At 43.6% G+C, this 19,241-nt stretch overlaps 1 protein-coding gene across 7 annotated transcripts in view; it reads right to left on the bottom strand.

The window, feature by feature from the left end:
- The window catches only part of CNOT1 (CCR4-NOT transcription complex subunit 1), a 109,172-nt gene extending 90,243 nt beyond the window's left edge, over window positions 1–18,929 (bottom strand). For all 7 annotated transcript variants that reach the window (XM_016186850.2, XM_007520076.3, XM_016186852.2 and 4 more), the window contains exon 1: window positions 18,775–18,929. The gene's annotated coding sequence lies outside the window, so the exon portion shown is untranslated. The remainder of the gene's footprint in view (window positions 1–18,774) is intronic.
- Window positions 18,930–19,241: the final 312 nt, after the last annotated feature.

Here is a 19,241-nt window from a genome sequence, read left to right as displayed (position 1 = left end):
ATTTCAGCATAGCAAAAAAAAGAGAGAGCATAAAAATGGGAGAAAATATTTGCAAATCATGTCCAATAAGGGGTTAACATCCAAAAGTTTACAATGACCTCAACAACAAATATCCAATGGGGGTGCAATATGGAGCCAGGTGGTGGCACACTGGTTGAGTGCAAACATTACAACAGTACACAAGAAGCTGGATTCAAGCTCCCAGTCCCCACCTGCAGGGGAGAAAGCTTTACAAATGGTGAAATAGTGCTACCGGTGTCTCCCTCACCTCTCTATCAACCCTTCCCTCTCAATTTTTCCTCTTTATCAAAACGGGGGTGGGATTAAAAAATGGAAAAGTGGTCCAGGAGGTGGCGCAGTGGATAAAGCACTGGACTCTCAACATGAGATCCAGAGTTCAATCCCCAGTAGCACATGTACCAGAATGATATCTGGTTCTTTCTTTCCTTCTCATTAATAAATAAAATCTTTTTTTAAATTATACACTTGGGAGTTGGGCAGTAGTGCAGTGGGTTAAGAGCACGTGGCGCAAAGCGCAAGGACCTGTGTAAGGATCCCAGTTCACAACGATAACCACAAAAAGCTACAAGGTCAACAAAAGGGGGGGAAATAGCCTCCAGGAACAGTGGATTCTTGGTGCAGGCACTAAGCCCCAGCAATAACCCTGGAGGCAAAAAAAAAAAAATGATCACGGTTCAAGTCCCCAGATCCCCACCTTCAGGGGAGTTACTTCACAAGCAGTGGAGCAGTCTGTAGGTGTCTTATCTTTCTCTTCCCGTCTTCCCCTCCTCTCTCCATTTCTCTCTGACTTATCCAACAACGGCATCAATAACAACAAGGGCAACAAAAGGGAATAAGTATAAAAAATAAATAAAAACGCTAATGAATTTAAAAAAAAAAAGTAATTATGGGAAGGGGGTGCACACTGGTAGTACCGCAGCAAATTAAGCGCACATGATGTGAAGCACATGGACCGGCGCAAGGATCCGTTAGAGCCCCTGGCTCCCTACCTTGGATGTTAGACTAGAAACTATCAGATACTTAGAAAAAAACTCTTGGCAAAACTCTTTTCCGCATAAATTTTAAAGACATCCTCAATGAAACAAATCCAATTACAAAGAAAACTAAGGCAAGTATAAATCTATGGGACTACATCAAATTAAAAAGCTTCTGCAATATGGGATGATCTCACTCTCAGGCCGAAGTTGAAAAACAAGATTAGAAAAGAAAACACAAGTCGAACCTGAAATGGAATTGGAGTATTACACCAAAGTAAAAGACTCTGGGGTGGGTGGGTGGGGAGAATACAGGTCCATGAAAAATGATGAATGAAATAGTGGGGGTTGTATTGTTAAATGGGAATCTGGGGAATAAAAATAAATAAATAAATAAATAAGTAAATAAATAAATAAATAAATAAATAAATAAATAAAAAGCTTCTGCATAGCAAAAGAAACTACTACCCAAACAAAGAGACCCCTCACAGAATGGAAGATCTTTTTACAGGCCATACATCAGACAAGAGGCTAATAACCAAAATAAAGAGCTTGCCAAACTCAACAAGACAACAAATAACCCCATCCAAAAATGGGGGGAGGACATGGAGAGAATATTCACCACAGAAGAGATCCAAAAGGCCAAGAAACACATGAAAAATGCTCCAAGTCTCTTATTGTCAGAGAAATGCAAATAAAGACAACAATGAGATATCACTTCACTCCTGTGAGAATGTCATACGTCAGAAAAGGTAGCAGCAACAACAAATGCTGGAGAGGTTGTGGGGTCAAAGGAACCCTCCTGCACTGCTGGTGGGAGTGTCAATTGGTCCAACCTCTGTGGAGAACAGTCTGGAGAACTCTCAGAAGGCTAGAAATGGACCTACCCTATGACCCTGCAATTCCCCTCCTGGGGATATATCCTAAGGAACCCAACACATCCATCCAAAAAGATCTGTGTACACATATGTTCTTGGCAGCACAATTTGTAATAGCCAAAACCTGGAAACAACCCAGGTGTCCAACAACAGATGAGTGGCTGAGCAAGTTGTGGTATATATACACAATGGAATACTACTCAGCTGTAAAAAATGGTGACTTCACCGTTTTCAGCCAATCTTGGATGGACCTTGAAAAAATCATGTTGAGTGAAATAAGTCAGAAACAGAAGGATGAATATGGGATGATCTCACTCTCAGGCCGAAGTTGAAAAACAAGATTAGAAAAGAAAACACAAGTCAAACCTGAAATGGAATTGGAGTATTACACCAAAGTAAAAGACTCTGGGGTGGGTGGGTGGGGAGAATACAGGTCCATGAAAAATGATGAATGAAATAGTGGGGTGGTATTGCTAAATGGGAATCTGGGGAATGTTATGCATGTAAAAAAAAAAAAAGAAGTAGAAACGCAAAGCAGAAATTGACTGAGTTTGGAGTATGGCACCAAAGTAAGAAAGCAGAAGTATACTAGAGTTTGCAGTGAGTACCTCCCTAATACTTCCTCTCCACTTTTCCAAGCTTTGGGTCCATGATTGCTCAACAATTTGTTTGGCTTTGTATGTTAACTCTCTTTTCAGCCACCAGGTTCCAGGTGTCATCAGGATGCCGGCCAGACTTCCCTGGATTGAAGACACCACCAATGTGTCCTGGAGCTCAGCTTCCCCAGAGACCCATCCTACTAGGGAAAGAGAGAGGCAGACTGGGAGTATGGACCGACCAGTCAACGCCCATGTTCAGCGAGGAAGCAATTACAGAAGCCAGACCTTCTACCTTCTGCAACCCTCAATGACCCTGGGTCCATGCTCCCAGAGGGATAGAGAATGGGAAAGCTATCGGGGGAGGGGGTGGGATATGGAGATTGGGCGGTGGGAATTGTGTGGAGTTGTACCCCTCCTACCCTATGGTTTTGTTAATTAATCCTTTCTTTAATAAAAAAAAAATTTTTTAAAAATAATAAAAATAAAAAAATAAATAAAAATAAAATAAATAAATAAATAAAAAGCTTCTGCATAGCAAAAGAAACTACCACCCAAACAAAGAGACCCCTCACAGAATGGAAGATCTTTTTACAGGCCATACATCAGACAAGAGGCTAATAACCAAAATAAATAAAGAGCTTGCCAAACTCAACAAGACAACAAATAACCCCATCCAAAAATGGAGGGGAGGACATGGACAGAATATTCACCACAGAAGAGATCCAAAAGGCCGAGAAACACATGAAAAAACGCTCCAAGTCTCTGTCAGAGAAATGCAAATAAAGACAACAATGAGGTATCTCTCCACTCCTGTGAGAGAATGTCACACATCAGAAAAGGTAATAGCAAATGCTGGAGAGGTTGTAGGGTCAAAGGAACCTTCCTCTTGCACTGCTGGTGTGAATGTAAATTGGTCCAGCCTCTGTGGAGAATAGTCTGGAGGAGAACTCTCAGAAGGCTAGAAATGGACCTGCCCTATGATCCTGCAATTCCTCTCCTGGGGATATATCCTAAGGAACTCAACACACCCATTCAAAAAGATCTGTGTACACATATGTTCTTGGCAGCACAATTTGTAATAGCCAAAACCTGAAAGCAACCCAGGTATCCAACAACAGATGAGTGGCTGAGCAAGTGGAATACGACTCAGCTATAAAAAAATGATGACTTCACCATTTTTAGCCCATCTTGGATGGAGCTTGAAAAAATCATTTTAAGTAAAGTAAGTCAAAAACAGAAGGATGAATATGGAATGATCTCACTCTCAGGCAGAAATTTTAAAAACAAGATCAGAAGAGAAAACACAAGTAGAACCTGAACTGGAATTGGTGTATTACACCAAAGTAAAAGACGGGGGGGGGGGGGGGGGGGGTGTGTGAATACAGGTCCAAAAAGGATGATCGAGGACCTAGTAGGAGTTATATTGCTATATGGAAAACCTAGAAATGGTATGCATGTACAAACTTTTGTATTTACTGTCGAATGTAAAACATTATTCCCCAAAAAAGAAATAAAAAGATTCAAATTTAAAGGAGGGTAGATGGCATAATGGTTATGCAGAGACCCATGCATGAGGCTCCAAAATCCTAGGTTCAATCCCCTCCACCACCACCTCCCTACCATCAACCAGAGCTGAACAGTGCTCTGGTTTAAAAAAAAAAAAAAAATCTAAATTTAGGGGTTGTGTGGTGGCAATCTTGGTAGAGCTCACATTTTAGGCTATACAAGGGTCTGGGGTTAGGGCCACAGTCCCCACCTTCACAAGCAGTGAAATAATGCTGCAGGTTATCTCTCCTGTCTATCCCTAGTGGGAAGAAATGGCCATCAGAAATGTGCAGTGCAAGGTACCAAGCCTCAGCAATAACCCAGTAGCAAGAAAGGAAGTGAGGAAGAGAAAGGGAGAGAAGAAAAACAAATCTCACATTTCCAGGTATAAATAGTAAGTGATTACACTTTGTAATATAGTATTGTACATTTAAAGTAACTTGACGGGAGTCGGGCTGTAGCGCAGCAAGTTAAGCGAAGGTGGAGCAAAGCACAAGGACCGGCATAAGGATCCCGGTTCGAACCCCGGCTCCCCACCTGCAGGAGGATCGCTTCATGGGCGCTGAAGCAGGTCTGCAGGTGTCTATCTTTCTCTCCTCCTCTCTGTCTTCCCCTCCTCTCTCCATTTCTCTCTGTCCTATCCAAAAATGACAACAACAATAATAACTACAACAATAAAACAACAAGGGAATAAATAAAATAAATATTTTTTAAATAAATAAATAAATAAAGTAACTTGAGAGTAATCTTTTTTTAAATTTTATTTTCCCTTTTGTTGCCCTAGTTGTCTTTTTATTGTTGTTGTAGTTATTATTGTTACTGATGTTATTGTTAGATAGGACAGAGAGAAATGGAGAGAGGAGGGGAAGACAGATGGGGGAAAGAAAGATAGACACCTGCAGACCTGCTTCACCCCTTGTGGAGTGACTCCCCTGCTGGTGGGGATCCTTATGCCGGTCCTTATGCTTTGTGACTGCGCTACTGCACGAGTCCCAAGAAAGTAATCTTTAAAAATCTCATCACGGGGAGTCAGGCTGTAGCGCAGCGGGTTAAGCGCAGGTGGCGCAAATCACAAGGACCGGCATAAGGATCCCGGTTCGAACCCCGGCTCCCCACCTGCAGGGGAGTCGCTTCACAGGCGGTGAAGCAGGTCTGCAGGTGTCTTTCTCTCCTCCTCTCTGTCTTCCCCTCCTCTCTCCATTTCTCTCTGTCCTATCTAACAACGATGACATCAATAACAGCAATAATAACTACAACAACAATGAAAACAAGGGCAACAAAGGGGAAAATAAATAATTTTTAAAAATCAATAAAATCTAAAACTAAAATAGGGGAGACAGTACAGCAGTTTGTCCAACAGACATCAATGCTCAATCCCTGGCATCACCATAAGTCAGTGTTGAATGCTGTGCTGGTCTAATGAATAAAAGAATATATAAAAACTAAGCACTAGGGAGTAGGGCAATAGCACAACAGGTTAAGTACAGGTGGCACAAAGCTCAAGGACCGGCTTAAGGATCCCGGTTCCAGCCCCCGACTCCCCACCTGCACGGGAGTCGCTTCACAGGCGGTGAAGCAGGTCTGCAGGTGTCTCTCTCTCCCTCTGTCTTTCCCTCCTCCATTTCTCTTTCCTATCCAACATTGATGACAATAATACTACTACAACAATAAAAAACAAGGACAACAAAAAGGGAATAAACATTTGAAAAATAATAATTAAAAAAAAAAAAACACTAAGCACTGGGGCCAGGCAGTGGCCCACCTGGTTGAGCACACATGTGACAGTACACAAGGACCTGGGTTCGAGCCCCCGGTACCCACCTGCAGGGGGGAAGAAGCTTCATGAGCAGTGAAGCAGGGCTACAGGTATCTGTCTCTCTCCCTATCTCCCCCTCCCCTCTCAATTTCTAGCTGTCTCTTCTCTAGTAATTAAATATAATTTTAAAAAAATAAGCACCACCATACACAAAAGTAATCAAAACTCTCAGAGAAGGGGTTCAGGACCACACTGATTTTAGATGACTGTTTGAAGCAGAGAGACCAGAGCACCATTCAGCTCTGACAGGGATAAACCTGAGCCTTCATGAATCCAAGTCCTGAATTCTCCCGAGCTACCTCTTAGCCAGGACATGGCATTTTAAACTCTACCACGTAATTCTTATGCATTTTGTGGTCTAAAAACCACTGGCATCACTAACAGCTCTAAGAAATATTTTTAAATTTATACAATTTAGTGCAACCTCTCTACAAAGACATTTCTCCTGCTCCCCCCTTAACTCCTAGCTGGACCAAATGTAAAGGCAATTTGGCTTCCCAACAACAAAGAACCAACAATCTTGGAAGTATCACCCATATATCTTGCTCTAGAGTTTATACTGGTTATATCAGCAGATACTTTAAGAGATCAAACAGGGGTTGCATAGTGGTGATATAAAAGCCTTTTTCATACCTGATACTCTGAAGTCCCAGATTCAATTCCCAGCACCATCCTAAATCACAGCTGAGCAGTGCTCTGGTCTCTCCTGCTGTATTTTTCATTAAAAAAATATATTTTTTAAAAAAGTAATAGTCTGCCAAGAAAGGCCAGGCAGTGACATAACCAGTACAAAAAAGAGTTCAACAACTGGGCAGGAGATAGACAGCATAGTGGTTATGCAAAGAGACTCTCCTGTCTGAGGCTCCAAAGTTCCAGGGTAATTCATACAAATATGACAATAGTTTAAATGTAATTTGTTTAACCATCTTACATATTTCACTGTATTTAAACCTGCTAACTCTAAAAAAAAAAAAAAAGGCAAAGAAGGTCCACAAAATAGCTCCCTGCTGCTTTGTCATGTAATGCAATGAAGGAAGCTTCAGTGATGAATTTTTTCCCCTTTCAGTCCACTTGAAAAAGTCAGTCCAACACACAACAGTCTTGTCCTAGAGCTAATTCCTCCCTGCCCAAAATAAAGATGAATGAAAATAATAGAAAATAAATTATGTATTACTGGAAGTAATAACTAAGAGATCACTGATGGCTTTCAAGAGAAGACGACACCAAGAAATAGGCAGAATTCCTCTATAAAGGACCCAAAAAAAAGAAACATCATGTAATAAAAAGCCAGGATCTAGCTCAAGCCTGAGGTCAGACTCCTCCAGAGCTTACTGATGGACTTTTCCTCCCATTCAGTATGCACAATGCACTGATTTCCCCCTCCACACCAGAGCACTGTCAGCTCTGGTCTATAGTAATTCCAAGGATTGGACCTGGAGCCTCAGGCATAAAAGTCTTTACATAATAGTTCTGACATCTTTCCACCCTTAAATTATACTAGCTTGGTTATATTTTTTAAAGATATTATTTTGAAAAATAGAAGAAAAGAGGGAAAACGAGACATTACTCCAATACATGTGCTGTCAGGGATTGAACTTAGGACCTCACGCTAGAAATTTCAACGTTTCGTTCACTGTACCACCTCCCAGACCACTATATCTACTTTTTTAAAAATACTTTTTAAACTTTTTTAAATATATACTTATTTCCTTTTGTTGCCCTTGTTTTATTGTTGTAGTTATTGTTGTTGGATAGGAGAGAGGAGGGAAAGACAGAGAGGGGGAAAGACAGACACCTGCTAGACAGACCACTTGTGAATCGACTCCACTGCAGGTGGGGGGCTGGGGGCTTAAACCGGGATCCTTAAGCAGGTCCCTGCTTTGCGTCACCTGCACTTAACCTGCTGCGCTACTGCCCGACTCCCTATATTTACTTTTTCAACCACTATCAGACGGGTTGAATGCAGGATCCTGAACTTAAACATTGTGCTATCTCCAGTTCCCCAATTAATTTAATCATTTACTTTTCAAATTCCTTTTCATCAATTCCCAGAGATAAACCTGTTTATTCCACATCTTTCTTACTTCCACTCCCAAACAACCAGTTTTGCGGCACTAAAATTTTTCCCAATCCCTAAAATTCAATTTTACTAACCTTTGATTTTCTTTTACTTTTTTCTTTTTTAAAAAAAATATTTATAAAAAAAAATATTTACTTTTGTTGCCCTTGTTGCGTTATTGTTGTAATTATTATTGTCGTTGTTAGACAGGACAGAAATGGAGAGAGGAGAAGACATAGAGGGGGAGAAAAAGGTAGACACCTGCAGAACTGCTTCACCACTTGTGAAGCGACTCCCCTGCAGGTGGGGAGCCAGGGGCTTGAACCAGGATCCTTATGCTTTGCGTAATCTGCTGCGCTACCACAGGATCCTTACTCCAGTTCTTGAGCTTCACGCCATGTGCCTTAACCCTCTGTGCTACTGCCCGACCCCTATTTATTTACTTATTTATTTATTTATAAATAAAATGGAAGTGGTGATGGGAGTCAGAAGGTAGTGCAGCTGGTTAAGCATGGGTGGCGTAAAGATCAAGGATGGGCATAATGATCCTGGTTCGAGGCCCCGGCTCCCCACCTGCAGGGGAGTCGCTTCTCAAGAGGTGAAGCAGGTCTGCAGGTGTCTTTCTTTCCCCTCCATTTCTCTCTGTCCTATCAAACAACAATGACATCAATAACAACAATAATAATTACATCAATAATAAAACAAAGGCAACAAAAAGGAATAAATAAAAATTTTTAAAAAGAGGGTCATAATGGTTATGTAAAAGACTTCCATACCCTGAGGCTCTTAGGTCCCAGGTCCAATCCCTAGCACTACCATAAACCAGAGCTGAGCAGTGTTCTCCGTCTATCTGCCGGTCTCTCTCTCTAGTCATAATAAAATACTTAAAGAAAAGGAAAAGAGCTGGGGTGACAGCGTAAGAGTTACGCAAATAACTTTTCTGCCTGAGACTGCTAGGTCCCAGGTTCAATCCCCAGAGCTTAAACCAGAGCTGAGCAGTGTTTTGTTAAAAAGGGGGGTGGGGAAAACAGCATAATAGTTATGGGGGGGAGGGGAGGAGAAGAGGAAGAAGAAGGAAGGGAAGAAAATAAAAGTAGGTATGTAGGTGGGTGGGAGGGAGAAAAGCAAAACGAAGCAAGAAGGCTAAATGTAACTGAAGAAGACAGAAGACTACAAAGTTTGGGAGATGGGGTGAAGGGGATACAGTAAGGAGGTAAAGTATAGAGCAGGGTTAGATCCTGTAGGTAACAAAGGATTTCTGCTTTTACTGAAGACAAATGGAGTATCAATTTCTTAAAGAGAATGACATGGCATTCTGTCAGAGGTTAGTTCCTGCCCTTAAGCTGCTAGGATAGGTTCTAGTCACCGGAGACCCTCAATGTGATTAAGTGATTTGGAAAATGATAATGAGTAAATGAATTAGTGTTACTATTAGAATGGTGTGAAGACTGTTTTTTAGAAGACTGGTGATTCTTCTGTAATCAAAACTATTCCACAAAAACTGAACTTTCAGTGGCTGAGATGGCTCAGCCAGTAATCCAAGCACTTTACTATAAGTGAGGCCCTGGGTTCCAATACCAGCAATGTGGACACCAGTGAAAACTCATGAATGGTGGAAGCTTGTAATGGTGCTTCTCCTCTCCTCTCTAAATGCGGGAGAAAAAAAAATTTATATATATATATATATATATATATATATCTCACAGGGAAGCCAATTTTGGCATTATTGTGCATTTGCAAGGTCCTGAATTCATGCCCAATAGCTGGGGGAGTGGCCAAAGGGGGGGGGGGAGGCTAACTCTCATATCAACTAAGTCTGTAGTCAAAACTGGTTTTGTGATAGATTCTTCCATGCAAACTTGCAGTTTCCAAGACCCAACCAGTAATTACTGTATAGCACAAAACAGTAATAAATAGCAACAGGTGGGGAAAATTGATCAGCATTTATATGTTTCAAACCAAGATAATTGAAGGACTCAGCAGAGGAAGACTATTTAGAATTCAATGATTTACAAGATTTGTACTTACTACCCGTCTCCCTAGAATCTTTTACAGTTAGAATGTAATCACATATTACATAATAAACCCAACACAGAGCCCTTTCCCCCCCCAATTAGGTATGATTTAGCAAGTTGTTGGGGGGGGTGTCTAGGAAAATTTACCATTTATGGTGTTTTTTTTTTTTTTTTTTTTACACCAGCAGACCTGCTTTACTGCCTGTGAAGCGACTCCCCTGCAGGGGAGGAGCTGGGGGCTCGAACCAGGTCCATATGCCGGTCCTTGCGCTTTGCGCCAGTAAATTTATGACTTTAAAAAAAATGTTTTTTTGCTTTTTCCTCCATTTTGTTGCCTTGTTTTATTGTTGTGGTAGTTATTGTTGTTGTTGTTATCGTTGTTAGATAGGACAATAAGAAACGGAGAGAGGAGGGGAAGACAGAGGGGGACAGAAAGATAGACACCTGCAGACCTGCTTCACCACTTGTGAAGCGACTCCCCTATAGGTGGGGAGCTGGGGGCTCAAACCGGGATCCTTCTACCAGTCCTTGAGCTTAGCACCATGTGCACTTAACCCCGCTACCCGACTCCCTTAAAAATGTTATTACAGATGGGGGAGAGAAAGAACCAGATTATCATTCTGAATCATGTAATGTTGGAGTTCAAATTCAAGACCTCAATGGGTCCAGCTTTTTACCCATTGGCCAGTTACTGTTAATTTAGATGAAAAGATTTTTTAGCATTCCTAGACACACACCCCAAATAAATAACCTACCAAATCATTCCAATAGGAATTCCAAATGGTTGAGGGCCGGTAGGTGGCTCACCCAGTTAAAAGCAAATATGAGAATGTGGTTAATACCACAGGGTTTAAGCCCACACTCCTCATCTGTTTCACAAGCTATATAAAATACATCATCAAAGCTTCCTTTAATGCAAACCCAGGCTGCACACATGGCAAAGCAGCACACTATCCAGGTGAGCTATTTCATTGGTTCTACATAAAATTTAAAAGACTCCCCTCTCCCTGTCTAAAACAATGTGGGAGGTCAAAAGGAGAAAAGTAGTTATGGACAGTAGGTGCTGGATATAGGGCCCAGATGGATCAAGAGAAGCGGATGAACAGACACCCTGCCCTGTGCCCCCTCTTTGAGCGGCAGCCCCAGACCAGAGACATGGAGGGGACCACCCTGGAGCTGACTGCTTTCCTGTGTTGTTGGTTCCCAAAGCTAAGAGGAAAGAAAAAGATGCAGGGGGTGGGAGTGTCAGCTCCACAAGCACAGCTCCCTCTGACATGCAGTTAACCCTTTGTGCTGATGGTGGGCAAACCCTCATTTGTCCCTTTCAGATATCACGGAGGGGTAAAGGGGCACAGAAGGGCCAGACCCAGGTTCTCGGGGCACAGGCAGCGCAGCTTTTTGGCTTTGTACATAGGGTGCTTTATTCTCTTCAGAGTGATACATGCTAAGGTGGGCTGGGCTAGGGCCAATATCCCCATATGTACAGAAATGAATAAAGTGGGTCTCTGAAAAAAAATAAAATAAAAAAATAAAATAAAAAAATAAAATAAAAAATAAAATTTAAAAGATAGCTGTGGTCAGGGAGGTGACCATATAGGTAAGAGTTACAGTGGGTAAGTCTTGATGCCCTCCAATGAGTTCTCATGGTCAATCCTTTGCATGACATGCACCAGAGTAATGCTTTAATTTTCTTTCCCATTAAGAACAAATTTTCTGGGGCAAGGGTAGATAGCATGGTTATGCAGAGACTCTCATGCCTGAGGATCCAAAATCCCAGGTTCAATCCCCCACACCACCATAAACCAGAGCTGAGCAGTGCTCTGGTAAAAAATAATAATAAATAAATGTTCAAACCAATGGAAAGAGAACTTTAAAAGTAGCATTACATTTCAAAGCTGTAAATCCAAAATGACAAACTTTCAAACAAATTATCTGAAAGAGAATTATCTGTGCTATCTGGGCGGTAGTACAGCGGGTTAAGCACGGGTGGCACAAAGCGCAAGGACCGGCATAAGGATCCTTCCTGGTTGGAGGCCCCAGCTGCCCACCAGCAGGGGAGTCGCTTCACAAGCGGTGAAGCAGGTCTGCAGGTGTTTATCTTTCTCTCCCCCTCTCCTCTCCATTTCTCTGTCCTATCCAACAATGACGACAACAACAACAATAATAAAACAGCAAGGGCAGGGAGTCAGGTTGTAGCACAGCGGGTTACCCGCACGTGGCACCAAGCGCAAGGACCAGCTTAAGGATCCCTGGTTTGAGCCCCCTGCTCTCCACCTGCTGGGGGAGTCGCTTCACAGGAGTGAAGCAGGTCTGCAGGTGTCTTTCTCTTCACAGGAGTGAAGCAGGTCTGCAGGTGTCTTTCTCTCCCCATCTTCCCTTCCTCTCTCCATTTCTCTCTGTTCTATCCAACAACAACATCAATAATAACTACAACAATAAAATAACAAGGGCAACCAAAGGGAATAAATATTAAAAGAAAAACAAGGGCAACAAAGGGGAATAAATAAATATCAAAAAATATATTTAAAAATGTTTAAAAAACAGATTTTTCTTCAAAATATGTACTCTACTACTTAGTGTAAAAAATCACAAGGAACTCAGTTTTACATTTCACTTAATTCTGTAGGAACTTCCTTCCTTTCCAGCATAAAAATAAAAAAATGTATTGCCTAAACCTACACTCCAAATGACACAGAAGGCCGCACAATGGATATCGAGGTTCTTGGTTCAATCTAGAGCAATGCATATCCCAGAGTGATATCTTGCTTCTTTCACTAATAAATAAATTTTAAAATTTAATTACTGGGCATGGGTAGATAACGTAACGGTTATGCAAAGAGACTCTCATGCCTGAGGCTCCAGAGACCTGGGTTCAATCCCCCGCACCAACATAAACCAGAGCTGCCCGGTGTTTAAAATCACTGTTAAAAAATGTAATTACTAATTTTACCAGAGCACTGCTTAGGTCTGGATTATGGTGGTGCTGGGTAGTGAACCTGGGTCCTTTGGTACCTCAAGCATGAAAGGGAAAGAGGGAGGGAGGGAGGGAAGGAGGGAGGGAGGGAGAGAGGAACTCTATAATCCCAAGGCTGGAATGTATATCCTTCCAAAGCTCAACATACAGTTTCACATTAAATGGTCACCTTTAATTACTAACTTCTCAAACAACACTACTATATGTACAATGGTTTTTTATGCTACATCCTTGTGAATGTGTAAGTGAAAAAAATTAAATGACTGAGTTGTCAGAAAAGTCATGCAATATTTTCCTGTTTTTCTTTCTTTCATTTTTATTTATTTTTGTTTTGTTTTTAAAGAATTTATTTTTGGGGCCGGGTGGTGGCACACCTGGTTGAGCACACGTTACAATGTGAAAGAACCCAGGTTTGAGCCCCCAATCCCCACCTGCAGGGGGAAAGCTTCACAAGTGGTGAAACAGTGCTGCAGGTGTCTCTCACTCTCTACCCTTCCCTTTTCTCTCGATTTCTGACTGTCTCTATCCAATAAATTAAGATAATTTAAAAAATCTTTTTAAATTTTTATTATCTTTATTAGCTAGATAGAGCTAGAAACTCAGAAAGGAAGGGAGATTGAGAAGGAGACAGAGACACTTGCAGCCCTGCTTCACCACTTGTAAAGCTTTCCCCTGCATGCAGGGACTGAGGGCTCCAACCTAGGTTTTTGTGCACTGAAACATGTGTCATGACTTTTCCAACAACACAGCATCATAGGGTCAGAGAGACAACTCTATGGGTAGGATGTTATGTGCTTTGCTGAACCGTTGACCCAGGTTCAAATCTTGGCACCACAAAGGAGATGTGCTGTGTCATCTGTCCCTTGTTTTGATCTAAACAAAAAATTGGTTCAGTGAAATAGTATATTCCCAAGAACCTAGCTCTGTATTTTTAAAAAAATTATTATTGTTATTTATTATTGGATAGAGACAGTCAGAAATCGAGAGGGAAGGGGAAAATAGAGAGGGAAAGGAAAGAAACAGAGACACCTGAAGCACTGCTTCAGCACTCATGAAGCTTTTCCCCTGCAAATGGGGATCAGGGGCTTAACCTGGGTCCTTGTGCACTATAACATATGTGTAACCAGGTGCACCACCACTCAGTCCCTACATTATTTTTTATTTTTTATGTTTTATTACTGTATTATGGGGTTTTTGAACCCTGGAAAGCCTTTATACATGTTTTATTTACTTACCAGAAACTGCCCAGTTCTAGCTTATGTTGTTTTTATTGAGAATTGAATCTCTGACTTCAATTTTAGGCTCTATAAACATGCTTCTTCAAAGTTATGAGCAGAGTTCACTTGGTTTACTTACTTTTCTCTCTAAAGATGGGGGGGGGGGCGGCAAACAGTGTAATGGTTATGCAAACAAACAGACTGTCATGCCTGAGGCTCTGAAGTCCCAGGTTCAATCCCCCACCACCAGCACCATCACAAACCAGAACTGAGCAGTGCTCTGGTAAAAAAAAAAAAAAAAAAAAAAAGAGAGAGAGAGAGGTAGAGAGTGAAAGATAACAAAGCACCAAATATCCCTTCAATGTAATGCTCTAGTAAGGACCTGAGCTGAGCCTGGGTCACACACAAGACAAAGCAGTACACTATCCAAGTGAGCTATTTTGATGGCCCAAGATAGCTCACTTGGATAATGTGCTTGCTTTGTCACAGGCATAACTAAGGTTCAAGACCAGCCCCCACTACACAGAAAGAAGCTTTGGGGGCTGTAGTGTCTCTCCATCTGAAAATAATCAGCCTGAAGCATTGTTAACAATCAGTAACAACAAAAGAAAAAGGAGAAAGTCTAAGAGGAAGCTATGAGCAAACAAAACAGAAGCTGCAGAATTTTTCCATTAAAAAAAAAAAAAGGTCAGGGTGGTGGAGCTCTGGTTGAGTGCATATGCTACAGTTCACAAAGACCCAGGTTCCAGCCCCTGGTCCCCACATGCAGGGGGAAAGTTTTGCAAGTGGTGAAGGAGTATGGCAGGTGTCTCTATCACCCCTTTCCCTCTCAATTTCTGGCTATCTCTACCCAATAAATAAAGATAATAAAATAATCTATTCTTAAAACTTTTTTTAAAAACCATAAGACATGGGGCCAGGCGGTAGTGCAGTGGATTAAGCACACATGGCATGAAGCACAAGGGAGGCATAAGGATGGTGGTTGAGCCCCCCGCTCCCCACCTCCCCACCTGCGGGGGGGGGGGGGGGATTCACAAGTGGTAAAACAGGTCTGCAGGTGTGTCTTTCTCTCCATTTCTCTCTGTCCTATCCTATAATAACAACAATAACCACAACAATAAAACAAGGGCAACAAAAAGGAGGGGAAAATAGCTTCCTGGAGCAGTGATTTGTGGCACAGAGCTCCCAGCAATAACCCTGGAGGCAAAATATATATATATAAGCCAGCACAGCTCTGATTAAGGTGGAGCTGGGGATTGAACCTGAAACCTTAAGTGTTTTAGGCAAGAAATATTTTGCATAATGATTACACTATCCTCCCAGCCCAAAAATAGTTTTAAGACTCAGTGTGCTCTTATTTTGAAACTTCCTAGCAGAAAGTTCAAACTGGTCTGAGATCCATTTAACTTTCAGCTAATTTCATGATTTAAAAGTTACTTTTTAAAAAAATATTTATTCATTTTTGTTGCCCTTGTTTTGTTGTTGTAGTTATTGTTGTTGGATAGGAGAGAAATGGAGAGAGGAGGGAAAGAGAGGGGGGGAGAGAAAGATAGACACCTGCAGACCTGCTTCACCATTTGTGAAGTGACTCCCCTGAAGGTCGGGAGTGGGGGGCTTGAACCGGGATTCTTAAGCGCAGGGATTCCCTGCGCTTTGCGCCACGTGCGCTTAACCCGCCGTGCTACCGCCCGACTCCCTAAAAGTTACTTTTATGAATGAATATATTTTAAAAATACAGCATTTCAAAATAACAGATTATTAAGTATAAACATTTGGGGGGGTAGATAGCATAATGGTCATGCAAAGAGGATAGATAGCATAATGGTAGATAGCTTAATGGTCATGCCTGAGGCTCCAAAGACTCAGGTTAAAAAAAAAAAAAGTATAAACATTTTACAAAAGTGTTTTTGCAGGACATAATGATAGATAGCATAATGGTTATACAAAGAGACTCTTATGCCTGAGGCTCCAAAGTCCTAGGTTCAATCCCCTGTACCACCATCAGTCAGAGCTGAGTAATGCTCTGGTTTGAAAAAAAAAAAAAAAAAAGGATTCCAAAATTGCAGTACAATTACATTGTGTGAGTCGGGCGGTAGCGCAGCAGGTTAAGCAGAGGTGGCGCAAAGCCTAAGAAGGGGCGTGAGGATCCTGGTTTGAGCCCCCGGGCTCCCCCACCTGGGGGGGGGGGGGGGAGGCTGTCGCTTCACAAATGGTGAAGCAGGTCTACAGGTGTCTTTCCATTTCTTTCTGTCCTATCCAACAATGACAACATCAATAACAATAATAACTACAACAATAAAATAACGAAGGAACAAAAGGGAATAAATATTTTTTAAAAGATAAAAGTGTTTTTACGATATACTAACATTTATCTGAGTATTCAGTTAAGAGTTATAGACAAATCTTCCATGACAAAGATTTGTTACTGATAGTATAAGTTTTTCACAGCCAGTTTAGAACTTAACCAAAAGCAAATACAGAAGAAGCAACATGCAAAGACAGTTTGAGATTAGTCTTTTTTGAAGAGTAAGCAAGCATTTCGTCTTCTGTCTCCAGTGAATTAGGAACAAGAATATTTCGGTTCTATTCTACCATATTCCACAAAACCCTAACTTAAAAATTTCTAAGGTTACAATCTCGGGTAAGAAGAAAATGCTATCAGTTATTAATGAGCAAATCTTTTCACTTTTGGTTCTGAACTTAACTGAAGGACTTGAGTTCCACACCTGAAGAGACCAACATCTCCAAACGAGTTTTATTAACATGCTATAATTCCGATTATAGCACAACTTTAATAAGTTACCTAAAACTTTTATGTATCATCACCTTATTTTCTTAGACAAAGTTACAATTTGCAGGGCCCTAAAACATGGGTTATTTAAACTGTTACCACATGTCTTATTAATAAATATTATGCTGCCAATCTTTTGAAGTACAGAAATGTCAACCTGAGCTACAGGTCACTAAGATTTTAAACCCAGATATCTCTACAAAAAAAAAAAAAAACTTTTTTTTTCTTAATGTTTTTGACAAACTTCCAAAATGTTTCACCTGCCATCATGCCATGTTTTCATCCCAATTCCTAAATGGTCGTCGTAAGGCAAACGTCCAGACTTCGTTTGAAAGATCAGTGGACTCCAACTCAACTACTAACTGCTAAAAATAAATCCTGTCATGGACACCCAACACTTAAGAGAAGAAAGTGGTAGGTTAAGCACTGTTACTCAGCTCTGGGGAGGAACATCAAGACTTCTTTACAGTTCTAAGCAAACCAACATTTGAATGAGTAACTGGGGGGGGAGGGGGAGCAGGGGGAGCAGGGGGAGAAGGAGTCAAGTTTACTTCTTAAAAGTTTTTCTTTTTTTTTAACAGATCTCCAAACCCACAGATGTCAAGCATTTTCTATTTTCTTTTTCCTGTTTCTCTGTTGTTGCTTTCGGCCTTTCGTTCGACGAGCATTCAAAACCTTCTCTTCCTAAGGGGGGCGGGGAGACGATGACCACGACGACGACGCACAATTCTCTGCGTGAACTAGGCTGAATGAAACCAACTAACTGCTGGGGAGCGGGGGGGGGAGATGTGCTGAAGAAACAACAACTACGCAGACAGACTCTCATGCCCGAGGCTTCCAAAGTCCCAGGTTCAAGCCCCTGCACCACCACAAGCCAGAGCTGAGCAGTGCTCTGATAGAAGGGGGAGAGGGAGAGGAAAGGAGAAACACAACGACTCAAGCCTCTTGGCCTTAAGCAGCAGCAGCAGCAGCAGCAACAGCCGCTGCCGCCGCCCCCTCCCCCAGGACCTGGAAGTCCACGTCTTCCCGGCAGCCCAGGCCTACAAGTGTCCCGCCACTCCGAGAGCCACTTCCCCCGGGTGCCGGCCGGGTGGGCAGAACCAACCGGGCCGAGTGGGTGTCAGCCCCACCTGACCAGAGTGCGAGCGGCCCGGGCCGGGCCGGGCCGGGCCGGGCCGGGTCAGGCTGGGCGCCGGCGGCATAAAACCTACGGCGAGAAGTCGAGAGAAAGCGCGCTCCCCGCCGCCGCCGCCGCCGCCGTCCCTCCCAGCCGTGGACGTCCCGACACGGCCGCGGGGTGACAACGTGCTACGGGGGGGAGGGGGGCCCGGTCACCCCACGGCGCAGGGAAGCGAGTAGAACCCCCGCAACTGCCGCCCCTGGCCGCCGGCGGGAGGCCCGCAGCCGCCTGCAGCCCGGGCCGGAGCCCCCGCGAGAAGCGGGCAGTTGAGGAGCTCGTGGGGGCGGAGGAGGCTGCAGCCCGCGCCGCGCCGCGCCAGGCCCGGCCGCCTCCATGGCCGCCACCATCGGCCTCACAGAGAAACCAGGCCCCAGGCCCGGGGCCACTCCGGTGCTCACACGGGCTCTGTCCCCCGCTTCGTGGAGTCTTCCCCGCGCCCCCCTTCCTCTCTTCCCCTTCCCTCCGGACTCTTCCCTTCGGAACCCGCAAAGTCCGGGAGGCCCCGGGAGCCCGGCCGCGCTCTCCCGCCTCGCCGCGCCGCTTCCTCGTCTCCACAGCCCCGCGCTCCGCGCAGCGCCGGGGTAAAACGCTCCCCATGGCCCCCGGGAGCACCGCGGGTCCGTTCCGCGACCGCCGCCGCCGGCACTCGCGTCCCGAGGCTGACACCGCCTACCGGGCCCCGGCCCTGACCCCAGACCACCTCACCTTAAGCGGCTCCGGCGGCGCTGGACACAGGAAAAGTCCTGGGTCCCCGACTCCGGCTCTCCTCAACCCCCCTCTTCGGTTAACTCCGCTTGTTTCTCTACAAAATGGCGCCGGAGGTCGCGCGCTCACGTCGCGGCCTTTCCCCTCCCCGTTCCCATTTCATCATTCGCTGCCCGCCTCAGGAGGGATGGTCCCAGGACTAGCCAATGAGCGTGTCCTGCCCGTGGTTCCCGCCCAATCGTCGAGAATTGCCCGCGGATTTAAACCAATCACACACTCTGACTTGGAGAAGTCAAGGGAAAAACCAGGCTCCTGTTAGCAACTACCAATCCGGAATGCTACTTCCCGGGCTTTGGCCAATTGCCGCTCACCAGTCCTAAGGGACCGAGTCGGCGCCCTCGCGCCTGCGCTCGCGACGAGAGCCAATGGGAAGACTCAAGTAACTTCGAGTTGGGGCAGCACTGACT

This window comes from Erinaceus europaeus, chromosome 2, assembly GCF_950295315.1.
Source record: "Erinaceus europaeus chromosome 2, mEriEur2.1, whole genome shotgun sequence".
Taxonomy (NCBI): Eukaryota; Metazoa; Chordata; class Mammalia; order Eulipotyphla; family Erinaceidae; genus Erinaceus; species Erinaceus europaeus.
Note: the sequence above shows the minus strand (reverse complement) of the source record. Positions and strands in the feature narration are given on the sequence as shown.